The 14,192-nt window shown below is 35.9% G+C and overlaps 1 protein-coding gene across 10 annotated transcripts in view; it reads left to right on the top strand.

The window, feature by feature from the left end:
- Nucleotides 1-14,192, top strand: part of R3HDM2 (R3H domain containing 2) — a 163,157-nt gene that overhangs the window by 37,104 nt on the left and 111,861 nt on the right. For 5 of the 10 annotated variants that reach the window (XM_087956485.1, XM_087956490.1, XM_087956492.1 and 2 more), the window contains exon 1: nucleotides 2,307-2,402. The exons of the other annotated variants lie outside the window; for them this stretch is intronic. The gene's annotated coding sequence lies outside the window, so the exon portion shown is untranslated. Of the gene's footprint in view, nucleotides 1-2,306; nucleotides 2,403-14,192 lie in introns of those variants that run through there. 10 annotated transcript variants of the gene reach the window in all.

The following is a 14,192-nucleotide window of genomic DNA, read 5'->3' on the forward strand; positions in this document are numbered from 1 at the left end:
AATTTTCTCCTGTAGTTACTAATTGGAGTATGACACCTTTATATCTTTTAATTACATCCATTCAACTCTTATTTAAACTTCAATGTATACCTTAAGGTTATGACCTTCAATATAAATACATAACTTCCAATCGAATTCTGCTTGGTACATTCTTATAATACACACTATATTCTTTAAAAAAAAAGATTATAAATATATGTAATTATAAACCCTCATTCCATTCCAATTCAGCTCTATCATTAATAATCATTAAAATCTTAACATCTTTAAGACTTCTTTTCAATTAAATATCATACTTCCTTAAAGACACATATAATCTGCATAATTATTTTTTCCCTTATTTCTCTTCACATATGTTTTGTAAATCATTAAATATTCATTTTGTTACATTTATTTATTGACAAGCATTCCACTGAATTACAATAGCTATTTTATCAAACATTTTAATCATACATTGTTTCATATTTTCTAAAATTATTTCTGTTTCTAATATAACAATACTATCTTATGTACCTTTGCAGAATCCCTTTTTCCATTAAATTTCACCCATTATCTCTAAATAGGCCCTGTTTCTCTATATTTTGTTTCTGTCCTTTATAACTTCTTTTCCTTTCTTTCTTCCCTCTCTTCTTTTCCCTCCCCTTTTTACCCCACTTGTCTTCTAATTCTCTCTTCTGTATTTCCCTCTTCTGTTGCTTTCTGATTTTATACTTATTTTTCACTCTATTTTTTTTTGGGAGTTGTTTTTCCCAATCTTAAACTTTCCATACTCTTTCCCCCCTTTCCTCCCCCCCCCACCTAAGATTACTTGTTCATTAAAGATGGCTTCTTCTTTGTCGCAATCTTCTTGTTCTGCAGGCATTTCTTGTTGTTTCTCATAATTCCAAATCTCCATTTCTAAAAACAAATACGAAGCCAAAAGAACCTCTCCCTTCTTGTGCATCTTCTTTGTACTTTTTAAGTTCCATTTTTAGTTCTTCTAAAAGTGGAGCCATTTTAAACAGTTTTAAACAACCACCTGGTTGATTTTAGTCATCCAAATACAATAATCAAAAATCCAGAAATCTTATTTCTTATTTCTTTTTCCACTTTCTCTTCATGGGGTTTTTGCTGCGATATTTCAGTTAAAATGTATCTTTTGGAAGTCGTCTTGAGATTTTGCTGTAAGTTCGTTTTAATTCCAGGGAGTCTCCTCCCTTCCAGATCCTGACCTTTTATTCTTTTTCTCTCCTTTCCTGTTTTCAAAAGCTTTTGATTGTCCAGAAATCTTTATTATCCTTTTGACTTTTTATTTTCAGCATTAAATGCCTATTAATGTCAAAGTGGATTTTTTTCCCAATTTCTTGCTTAAGTCTCTTAGCTGTCAGTATAGGAAAAGGAGAAAAAAAAAACCAAATCTTTTCCCTTTTCTCTCTCCTTCGCAGCTGAAAAATCTTCTTAGGGAACAATGTTATTGTTTTTTTTTAATAGTTTCAATTCCAGGGTACCTTATTTGTTGCTTTTGCTGTTTGACCCAGTCAACCAAAACTTTCTCTTCTTATCTTCCTCCTGCACATTCTTTTCCGGTCGAGTTCTTCTTTGTGGTGGCCATTTCTGACCACTGCTACAACTGCCTTCGGGAAAGGGAGTAATGGCCAACTGGGGAGGAGAGATGCAGCTCTCCTCAATCCTGCAGGCAGTCTCCCCCTTCTTCACCACCTCTATGGGGTGGCTTAGCCCCGAAACTAGCTGGCTCGGGTCGCTCCAGCGGCGAGCACGGATCGAAGCCTTGCAGAAACGAGGTTTCAGTCTGTTGCTGAAAAAGCTCAAACCGGAAGGCGTGTGTGTATTGTTTCTTGTTGACTAGAGCAGATGTAGGTAATATTTTTGGTTCACTAGGTACAATTTGCCATTTAGGGAGCAATGATTGAGACTTTTCCATTGTATTGCTTTAGTTCTCCAGGATGGTGTGTCTACCTTCTGCTTACTTTTCTCTTTGTGTTTGTATTTGTGCTGAGGCCACATTTCCCAGGATTGTTTTTTTTTATCATTCATTCATTCATTCATTCATTCATTCATTCATTCATATTTTGCCTTTATTATTTAGAATGTTTACAGAGCCTAGATGTAAAAGCATTCAGTAAATAAACATTGTGATAGTGGCTGGAATAGTTGCTTGGTAGAATAGTACTTTTTATTTAATTTTTGATAATTATTTTGAAAAATAAGCAATTACACATGTAGCAGTAGGTGGCTTTGGCCTTTTTGGCATTTTGACAAACTAATCTTGGCATGGGGTACCATTAGTAAAAACACTTTTGATTTTCAGATTTGAAGATGCTGAGTTCCCTGTAACCATCCCGATCACAAAAAAATGCAAGCAAAGATAAACTTTCCATGTATTGTGCTGTGATCTTTAGAAGGTTAGTATTCCAACAATTAATGTAATCATTCGGAACAATTTTGAACAGCTCTGATGGTTTAATAATGTAAGATCATATTCCTCTTTTTTTATGAACCTATGCAATTAAGTTAATGCAGGTGTTTTTAAGATCTTTGTGCTCGTGTACATGTGATAGCCTTTGAGAAATGGGAACTATAAAGCTGATGAAACTGTTCTGTCCTGGTAATCCTGGACTTACATTTATTTAGCAACCATCCAAAATTACAGAAGCACTGAAAAAAGTGACCTATGGGGACATTTAGCATCCCCATAGACACAAAATCAAAATTTCGTGGTTGGCAACTACCATGTATTTATGACTGTGACAGTGTCACATGATCACCATTTGTGACCTTCCCAGCTGGCTTCCAACAAGTCAAATCATTGGTGGAAGCTGGATTCCTTTAATAGCTGCAGTGATTTGCTTAACTGTGGCCAAAAAAAAAAAAAAAAAAGTGTGTAAAATTAGGCATGATTCACTTAACTGCCTTTCTTAGCAGTGGAGTTTCTGGCTCCAGTTGAGGACTACCTGGAATACCAATAAGATAATAATTTAGTGCCATAATTGTACCCATTGTTGTGTTCCAGGTGTAACAAACTTTCATTGAAGGCTACCCATGTGAAATATCACATAGCCTGATCAGTAAAAACAATCCCCATGAATAAATCAAAACAGTGCTTCTATGACACATAATGGTTTTGTGTTATTGAACATTATAAAATGCTGACTTGGCTGGGCATGCATATAGAAGAGAGGACCTTTTTCGGTAATTAAGGCAGTAGGTGAAAATTCCATCTGTTGTTTACTTTGGACACTTTAATTACAGATGAAACCAGATCCCCTTGGAGATGTTACAAAGGCACCTAGTATCTCTGTTGTTGTGCTTATAGAAGTAGCTTGTCAAGTTGCCCCAGCAACTTTGAAGTGCAACTCATGTGAAAGCAGCAGCAGCAGTAGTAAGTCATTCTACCAGAAGAGATCAGTTGACACAGCTCCTCCCCATTTAGCTACTAACCGAGTAGGTTGAATAATAATATTTTTTTTAGAAAAACATAGTTCACCATCTACTGTTGCTAATTTAATAATCACATTTTCCCAGGTGCCTAAACTCTTCTTTCAAGGACTACTTTAAATGCAGCTGGTTGCTGCTATTTGAATTATTTTACAATCTGCTTTTATATCATATACATTTTGTTCTGTTAGTGCTTCAAAAGAAGCCTGGTGTTTGCTTTTTGAAGCATTTTTGGGATTATTTTTTATTTCATATTCACTTATATAGTCAGGGGAAAAATTACTTTTGGTTTTCCAGTAAGTAGAACACAGGTGACACACCATCACTGTAAATCTGTGTTGCTTGAGGCTAGGAGGTATGAAGGAGATTTTTTTTACATACAACTTCAGATTTTTTTTTTCCAAGCCAGTCATTCAATAACCCGGGAAAGGGATTCTGAAACAAATACACCTGGAAAGTACCAAGTTTGGGAAGGCCATTCTTAGTTATACCCATCAAAGCCTATTCTGTGACACTAGACTGAATTGTAAACACATTGATTTTCTGTGAGAAAAGTGCATATGATTCTGCAAGGGAACATTGTTTGCTTTAAACCTTAATGCTTTGGCACACTTCATTTGATGATATAGGGAGAGAACAAATGGACGGTTTCAATTTAGACACTCAGTTCAGCCTCATGGAATCAGTGCAATAAACCCAACATTCCACTGAATCCTGGTAAACCTTTAATAAGGATTCTGCCAAATGTGCTTGAAATATGCAGCGTAGGGATAATAGAATAGAATAGAATAGAATAGAATAGAATAGAATAGAATAGAATAGAATAGAATTCTTTATTGGCCAAGTGTGATTGGACACACAAGGAATTTGTTTTGGTGCATATGCTGTCAGTATACATAAAAGAAAAGATATATTCATCAAGAGTCAAGAATCATAAGGTACAACACTTAATACTAGTCATAGGGTAGAACAAGTAATCGAATCATACTAGGAAACAGTATAAATGGTAAGGATACAAGAGACAAGTTACAATCATACAATCACAAGTGGGAGGGGAGGGGTGATAAGGAATGATGAGAAGATTAATAGTAATAGCAATGCAGACTTTGTAAATAGTTGGACAGTGTTGAAGGAATTATTAGTTTAGCAGAGTGATGGCGTTTGGGAAAAAACTGTCCTTTTGTCTAGTTCTGGTATGCAGTGCTCTATAATGTCGTGTTGAGGGTAGGAATTGAAACAGTTTATGTCCAAGATGTGAGGGGTCTGTAAATATTTTCACAGCCCTCTTTTTGACTTGTGCAGTATACAGGTTGCCAATGGAAGGCAGGTTGGTAGTAATTGTTTTTTTCTGCAGTCCTAATTACTCTCTGAAGTCTGTGTCTGTCTTGTTGGGTTGCAGAACGAAACCAGACAGTTAATAGAGGTGCAGATGACAGACTCAGTAATCCCTCTGTAGAACTGTATCAGCAGTTATTGTCATTGCTATTGCTGTATCATTCACTAGTTGAATTTTTTCTTTCTTTCTGAAAAGAGTAAGACAAGAGCCAACAAAGTAATTGAGATGGCCCATCTCTGAGGAGGTTACCATGTTGCAGTGCTGATTAGAAACTGGGCTGTGGGTTGAATTCAGATGTGTGAGCTTTGGTGAAACAGGCTCTTCAGAAAATAACTTTTTTGTCTATTCTTTTAATAAACAGTTATTTTCTATATCTTACAGCTGGTATTTAGTAAAATGCAAATTTATTTTTATCTAATCTGTTAAATGAATGCTGTCAGTTTTTAATTGGCTGGCTGTTCTGTTAAAATATTTTATTTGTGTTTAGTCAATACTTGCTAATCAGTAAACTGGATTTCCCCCTCCTCTCCTTTTTGCTTTTTGGATTGCTCTGATACATAGAGCTACTCTGACTGTTGATCACATCTAGTATTTGACTCCAACTAATAACATTCCCCCCATGGTTTTTAAGAAATACGCTATAAAATAGCTGGGGATACTTTGCAATAGTTTAAATTTTCTTAATATTTATATTGATATTTTCTAGTTTAGCAAAAGGAAAAATTAATTACAATTTAAACATAAGAAAAAAGAATAATCTGAAAGACAACGCCACAAAATGCATGGTACTAAATTCAAACGTTTTCTCACAGCAAACTGTGGATAGTAGGTTTGTGGCTTTGTAGATAATGAACACAAGTACTACAGTGAGGTAGAATCTGAAGAGGTTTGTTGAACAGTGCAAAGCAAGAGCAACAATTTTAATTGCAAAGCATAAGTTAGGCAGGAAACATTCACAGTCAAGGCAACAAACAGGAAATAGCAACATTCATTAGAGGAATGTGAACATAGAGCAAAGTCTTATGTTCTTTTAGATGTTGGAGTATCAATAATAAGAATGAATGTCCCCCAAATAATATTGGCTGGTATGCAATAGTTTTCTGGGTAGTATGGTCTATATTGCAGCTGACCCCTAAGAAGGTTTTCCAAACATGCCTAGTATATTGCTGCTATTGGTCATATTTCTGCTTAAGCACACTCATTGTTCATATGCCTTGTCTAACAGCTGTCAAAAGTTTCTGTGAGACAATATCAGCAAATCTTTTCCAGCAACAGGTGGTTGACCTTGAAGGGATAACCTCCTCAGCTACACCACATTAGAAGATAAGAACACAGCTGGGATTGGGAAAGCTGAGAGATTTGCTTTAAAATCCAAGGCTTTATTAAGCAATGCTATACACATTACTATATTAAAAAAGGTCATTTTCTTTTTTTCTACAAGAAAACCGCAGAGGAAGAGGGAGCATGCCATTTGTTCCTCTTTGCCATTGTAATAGTCCTCTGTAGTGTGATTTAAAGCTTATTGGCTTACCATGATGTATGAATAGATCATCTAATTATCCTAAATACTGTTGGGCCTCCTGAAAGATATAGTTGAATACTTTTTCAATAAGCCTTGAAGGCAGATGTAATAATGCATCATTGCTTGCAGTTATCTTGCTTATGGTGGATTAGGGGAAGTAGAGTCAACCCATGGTCTTATGACACTAGTTCTGTACCAGTTGTTTGATAAAGTTCCTTCATATTTAAAAAAAAACGCTAAATGTGATATTTTGGGATCAGATAGAAATCGAATAATTATATACAGATAGTCCTTGACTTACAACAACCACAATTGAGCCCAAAATTTCCATTGCTAAGCAGGACAGTTGTTAAGTGAGTTTTGTCTCATTTTACAACTTTTCTTGCCACAGTAGTTAAGTAATTGGCTGCAGTTGTAAAGTCAGTAACATGATTGTTAAGTGAATCTGGCTTCCTCATTGACTTTGCTTGTCAGAAACTCACAAAAGATGATCACATGACCCCGGAAGACTATAACCATCATAAATACATGCCGCTTGCTAAATATTTAGACTTTGGTCATATGATCATGGGGATGCTGCTGTGAGTGTGAAAAAACAGTCAAGTCATTTTTTTCACTGAAGTTGTAACTTCAAATGATCGCTAAAGGAATGGTTGTAAGTTAAGGGTTACCTGTACACAATGGCAAAGTACCCCCTTATAGCAAGTAAGACATAGAAAATTGTGGTATCTCATAGTCAGCTTGCTGTTTACCAGCTTTATCTATTGGCTATGTTGGTTTGAATAACCAAAGATATCTATCCTTTTTACTTTTCAAGCCTCTCTCTCTTATTTCCTTTCAAACTGTTTTGAAGGCTCCCCATCTCCTATTTGCACTTATTTGCTGAATGTATATAACTTTCAGTATTTAAAGTATGCCCCAAAGCTATTGGACAACCTGTTAAATGGGTGGATCAGCCAAAAGCAGTGTATTTGTCATTCTGACCCCTTTTTTATTTCATTGTGTTTGATGTTGGGGCAAGTGTGATTTCTTCCTATTTCCATAGACTTTTCATTCCTATCTCATCTCTGAAAGAAGGATGCAGAATTTATCTCTCCCCTCCCACCTTGATTTTGGTAGATTCACACACACAGTTTTCCCTCCATTCCTTTGAATTTGAGATGGCTTGTTTTCAAATGAAAGGGGGGAAAGCTGGTATAATGTTGATATGCTTGTATTTTACTGCTTGGTGGAAATTGGGAGATCTCCCAGATAGCTTTTATTATGCACTATTCTTTCTCCCTCTCTCTCTCACACACACACCCAGATTATCGAGGAAAAATATGTGAAAGAGACAAAGTTCAAGACTTGGGGTGGTATAATATTTGGAACTGAAGCCTGCAGAAAAGGTAGAGTTCTGGAGAACAAATACTAATCAAACCTTGATGGCAGAAAAATTCATTTTAAAGACTGTCACTTTGATTTTTTAAATAATAAGTGGTAATGCTAATATTGTAGAGATAAAAAGGAATAGTGTTGATTTAATTGTGCTAAAAGCTAGACACGACAATTAAATCAGAACAGTAGCTCGGTTGATTAAAGCTGAGATTTCCATTAGTATCATATGTCTAAGAAGTGAATCAATGATGCCTTGTAGTGCTTTAGTATTCTTCATGATAAAGACAGAGATGTGAGGGGTTTGTTCCTTGAGCTTAAATCTAAGTTATGCTATGCTGTTCTCCCTCTTACTGAGAAATTTAACTCAATCTGAGGTTTTAATTAATTCATCTTTGGTGGCAAAAATGAGATTTTCTTGTTCTCTTCTCCCTCTTTCTCTCTCTGTGTGTGCGTGTGTAGTGGGGAACTGTGTAGCCCTGTTCTAAAGAAAGGACAGGTACATTTTGTGCTCATTTAGATGAACAAAATTACAATTGTGTTGATTAATAAAGTAAGCTCCAGTGACAGTTCTGTATTTTTTTTTCTTCCAGTAGAGCCTGCAAGGACTTCCTTGCAGACATGGTCTATCTCCTTGGAGACAAAGAGAGATTATTATAAAATAAGAGACTGTTAAAAGTATTGGGCGGTTACCTTGTCTTCTATCTAGGCCATCAACTCAGATGCTGAATTTCCGGCTGAATATCCAGTTCTCTGCAGTTTTTGAAATAATCAGTATTGCTTAGATCTAGGATAGGAAATTGTGACCCTATCTGGGAAAGACATCCATCCAAGGAAGAAACTCTACTTTGTTTTAGTGCAAATTGCTTGTATCCAATGCAGTCTTCCAACATTAGTAGTCCAATGTATAACAAGTTTAATGAAAGATACATCTTTGGTAAAGAACTGTTAAGTTGTATAATCCCACACATGACTAAAACATTTCTACTCAGATTTATCTGTAATGATATGCAAGAATTGCTGGCCTGCTTTCTACTGTCCCTTGAGAGGGCATTTTGGAATACATGTGGTACAGAAATGTAATATTTTTGGGAATGACACCAGGCTGGAAAAAAAAAAAAATCAAAACCAGGATAACTGTAATTAGTGTTTTCTCCTATTGTCCTGTGTGAGTGATTCCATGTTTTACAGGAGACAATAATTGTTGAAAGTAAAATATCCAGCTAGTGATAAACAATAAACAGCAGAGATAATAAATTACAACTAGTTTGGAACCTCAAACTTTGGGATAGAAGGGGAGGGGGTGGATAGGTTGATTAACATTGGCATTTCCATTAGTGCTGTATACCTTAGAAATGAATCAGTGATGCCTTGTATCTTTTAGTATTCTTAATGATAAAGGCAATCAAAATTTCCATGTGTGTTATTCCCTGATTTTCTTCCATTTGATCCCAAAATGCAGTGGATTTATATTGTCAGCGAAAGAGCTAATGTTTCATCTTGTAGAATAAGTATTTGTTTTAGAATGAATTGCTGCATTTCTCAGAGAGAACGAATGAGCTTTCTTTCTTTTAAAGCACCGGGTGTTGGGTGACAACAGGATGTCGTGATTGCTGCAATCTGGCTGCAGCCGACTCTGTCATGATCGCAGCATCTGGTAGCTTTTTGATTTGTTGACACAGATCCCTGTTCTCTATGGTGCTTGCACTCTTGCTGTCTCCTCTTTTGACTTCTCTGTGTTCTATTTTTAAACCCTGCTGGGTGCTCTGTATTGCGGTATTTTTCTTCCTGAATTATTTATCATTGTTTGGAGCTGAATGGAGCAGCATGATCTCCACCTCACCCCCCACCTTACTTGCTCATTAGAGCCCACAGGTCTGTCTTGAGCTCTTGACAGATTTGGTTCATGTCAAATTCTGCCAGCTTCACGAAAAGGAGAAAGAAGGGGATAGCCCTGCTTGTGATAATGCACACGCTTGTGTCCCCCTCCCCCCAATGGGTGCATGAGTTATAACCAGACTATTAACCTCAGCAAAGGGAAGTTACCTGATTTACAATGGTCAAAGTGCAGATTGGTTGCTCTTGCTTTTGGGGAGAAGTGATTTAAACAAAATATTACTGGTTTGCAATGACTAGGAGTGAGGACGAATGACTCTGCCATTGCTGGGGTTGGTATGCTGATTTCTTTATCTAGAACAGAGGACAGCAAGTTTCTTTGTAAGGGTGCTTATGTTAGTGTAATGATCTTCAGTTCTAGATTTAGCGCATCTAGAACTGATCAGGGCATCATGATGCGCAACACCTAGTTTGCTGCCCTGAGAAGAGCCATATTTCCTGTAGAAGTCTTAGTGGTATGTCTAGGGGCCTCATCCAGCCTTGCCCTTCAAACTTTAAGCTAAGGGTTTGCTGTACATCTGTATATTATAGTGGTCCATCTTAGCAAATCTTGTTGACATATGTAATCTTTTCTCTATAAGCTTCTGATACAGCCATAAAGTTTCCTGTGACCCACTGCAGGATAGGTAAGTGTGGTGCCAGCTATATTTCCCATGCAATCTACAAGGATCCTTGCCCTGATTCAAACAATAAGGTATCTTGTTACAAAGCAAGGTGCCAGCCTCTAGGCCTCATATAGATGGCCACATAAATATATAGAAAAGTGAGTGATTGCCTACTTGCCCACAAAAAAGTTAACCAAATTTGTCATTTTGTATTTAATTCTGCTCTTTTGCATTGAGCAAAGTCCAGTCTGTTTCATGTTCACCTCAATTCTTGATGACTTATTATTGGCAATGATAACATGATTCTTCCTGAATAATTATTTAATTTTTAACTTAAATAATAATTTATTTTAACTTACAGTCCAGGGGTTCCTGTTGGTCTTTTATCCAAGTACTAACCAAGTCTGATCCTTCTTAGCTTTTCAAAACAACCAAGGTTGGGTACTTGCTGCTATTTTGCTGGATATTACAACTATCCTTAAACATCAATTTATTTTCATTAAAGTTCTGTGCTGTGCTTTGCTTTTAATTATGTCTATTTTTTTTTACAATTTTAAATATAATTTATTACAAGGCAATGTAATGGTTTAAATTAGTTTTTAATTATATAATATCCTTTATATTTTCATACTTAAATTAGCTTCCTGTCCTTCTCTCTTTCTTTCCTTCCCTCATTTGACAATTTATTGCTTACATGTAAAAACCTTTGACTGCTTCAAAATTTGCCATTAAGTATAACTTTGAATGAGTGACAGAAGGAAAATGCATTATGTTCAAAAAGAGTAATTATATTAGTTGCCTTGAATTACATTCACTTAATCTTAATTAAATTTAGACCCGAGTCAAGTTTGAAGAATGCAGCTGCCTATTGAGCTGTGCCAAGCAAAGGCAGCTTTGGCCTCATACAGTAGTATCTTGTGCATCTTTGATCTACTGGGTCAGCTTTCTAAACTGAAAGCCACATCAGAGCAGACATAACCCTTTTCCTTTTGGAAAGTTTCCCGTGTCTGAATGGTTACCTTATATATGAAAATTAAAGGCTTTTCTTCACTGGGGACATTTGTGTTTAGTGAGATGCAATTTAAACATTGGCCTGGGACACCATTTTTCTCTAATGACAGTCTATTCCCCTCATAATTCAGAAGGCTTCAGAATTCCTTCCTCTTTTTCACATAAATATTTCGTCTATATCTTTAAGAAGTTTGCAGTGGGAAAACAGTATTGCAGACTTGAAACTGGGCTATTGGCACCTGTTCATCTTAGTTGTATTACTTGTACCTTTCCCACAGCTATGTTCTTTTTAAAAAAAACATTGCTAACTGTTATGCTAACTAAATTGCTATGTTCTTTATTTCAGAGTGCTGGTATTTATCCTGAGAACATAATAATCTGCACATAATTATTTATTTGCTGAATTTGGATTTGTGGGTAGCACATCAGCTTATAGGTCATTGGTGTTAGTTGCGTTGCTCCTTAATCCTGGACAGTTTATTCTCATCTCATGAGTTCAGAGAAAGCATAAGGTCTTGCTAGATGCATGATTTTTTTTTTATTAAAGCCATATTGCACCTTTGGGTCAGTCAGGTATGAGAGTAAAGTGGTCAGCTTTAGGTGATTTTCTATCACCTTGCAACAAAAGAGTTGGAAAATCTTCTAGCTTGTCTCAGTAGGCATTTAGGCATTTAATTTGGCTACTGTTGCCTACATGTAGTCAAATTCAGTTGTCTTCTGAAAAGAAAGGAATTTCTGCTGTAATGCTGGCCTCACCAATGGTTAGAAAGTGAAAATTTCCTTTCAGAAACAGATTTTCATGTAGCCGCAGAGAGACCAAACTTAAGATCTAATGAGCCAAAATTCAGCTTTTGATCCAAAAGCATTGGTCTGAAACATAAAAAGAGAGCACGTTGAAACAAGTACAAGTTTATCATATGTGAGCTTTATGGAACAATTCTTCATGGTTAAGAATGAGTCATACAAATTGTCTGTCTCTCTCTCTCTCGCACACTCCAGTATGATTGTATCTAATAAAGAATTCCCTGTGCTGCATTTCTAGAATTTCCTTTTGGTGTTGCTCAGTTTTTGACTTTTGATTTTTGCTGCACACCAAAGTCTCTTCTTCAAAGAGAAGATGGCTTCTAAATATCTGGGAGAATATCTTCCTGAATGGGAGGACACCTTCATGAAAATTGACCAATAAAGGGCTAGAATCTAGATGATATCATGGCTTGTGGTACTTTGGATTGTTCTTGGGCCAGTGCCAGCCAGAGGACTGATGAAAATAGGTCATCCCCTCTTCTGGGTGGAAGAATGTCCCATTGGCCCTGAGCAGGTGCTTGACTTCTAGCACGCTGGATCAATTTTTATTATTGTTGTTCAACAAAAAGCCTACCAGGCTTGCATGCAATTGATGGAAGTGAAAGAAAAATGAAATAGGGAAGTCAAAGAATTGATTTGCTCTATTGTAAGTTGAATGTCACAAATGATGGCATTTTGCATTTTAAATTAAGAATTCATGTCATATTTATGCTCTGAACAGAAAGCCCACAAGTCCTCCCTCCTCCTTTTTTGTTTTGACATTATGCACCTGATTCAATTCTCTACTAGATACCTCAAATCTAGGGCAGAAGTTGTTGATTGTCAGTTACCTAAACTGGCAGTGTTATAATTGTTAATATTTTGCCTGTGACCTAATTTCTGAATCCTGTTTTAAATATTTGCCAATGCTGGCAGCACATCTAAGATGATCCCAAATTTCATTCCCAACCAGCTCTGTAAATGTGGATTTTATGTTTCATTAATTCATAGTAAGATTGGAAGATTGCTATCATGTCACCCCTAGTCTGTTCATTAAACTAGACATACCTAACTCCTGCAACTGTTCTTCATATGTTTAGCCTCTTATCCTCTAATCTTTATTGCTCTTTACTCTAGAGTCTTCTTTCTAGAATCGCAACATCTTTTTTATATTGTTTGTTTCTTACATGTTCTTGAAGCTACCTGTTCAAATTTTATTTATTCTTACAACAAGCCTAAAAGAGGCTCAAGAATAGTAATTTGGCTAAAGCCAGGTAATGAATACTGGATCTTTGCAACTACTATGACTTCTTAAAGTTAATTCATTGTAATAAAGTTGTAATGATTTTGTCAGTGAAGTCACTCAGGGCCAAGCAACTGATTTAAGGATCATCATATGTTTAATGTTAAAAGCCTAAGAAAGATCACACCAATAAAGCAGACACATATATTTAGAAATCAAAACAGTGGTGGGCGAGGCTTGTTTTATAATCTGCCATTTACAAAATCAAGCACTTTTTCACAAAAAAAGAAATTGTTTTTGTTTGAATTTCTGCTTGTGAATCATGAGCCAAATGGAAATCCATGGTGTTTATAATTCAGAATTAAGATTTAGCAGAATAGCTTTGAAATGCTCTGATCTTTTAAATGCAGCTGTATCTTTTGGAGATACAGTTTAGAAATCGGTAAGTACAGTCAGCAAAAGATCCATCAGAATTGTTTCTTATAAACTCTTTTAGAAACTCAAAAATTGATGACATATCATTAAAAATGTCTTCAGTGTCCCATAAATATATAATTTCCTTTTGTTTTCCATGTATTCTTCCCTGATATGTTCCTGCTGTTTGTTAATGACGTACACCTTTTCACTAATTTAATAAAAAAATTAAAAATAAAAGCCTGACACAGATTGCAATTTTAGATTGAAATGTGTAAATTGAGACCATTACACTAAAGGAAAAATAAGATTCAACATAAAAGATTGATGGCTATTTTCAAGTTTGCCCACATCTTCCAGTATCTACTAAATCTCTTTTTCTGTTCTGTTCCCCATTCCTATTTGATTTCCTATTTCCTCTTGAGGCCAGAGGAGAGATAAAACTTATGTGCTTCTTCTGGTACTAGCTGCTATGCCAAACTAAAGAGGGTGGCTTGTGCTAACAAGGAAGGATGGTATGAAAAAATGTTTTTGCTTTCTTTAGATTAGTAAGAAAATTGGTTCTTTTTCATT

Source organism: Notechis scutatus, chromosome 2 (assembly GCF_049901735.1).
Source record: "Notechis scutatus isolate UNSWTSFEM ecotype Mainland chromosome 2, rNotScu1.2, whole genome shotgun sequence".
Taxonomy (NCBI): domain Eukaryota; kingdom Metazoa; phylum Chordata; class Lepidosauria; order Squamata; family Elapidae; genus Notechis; species Notechis scutatus.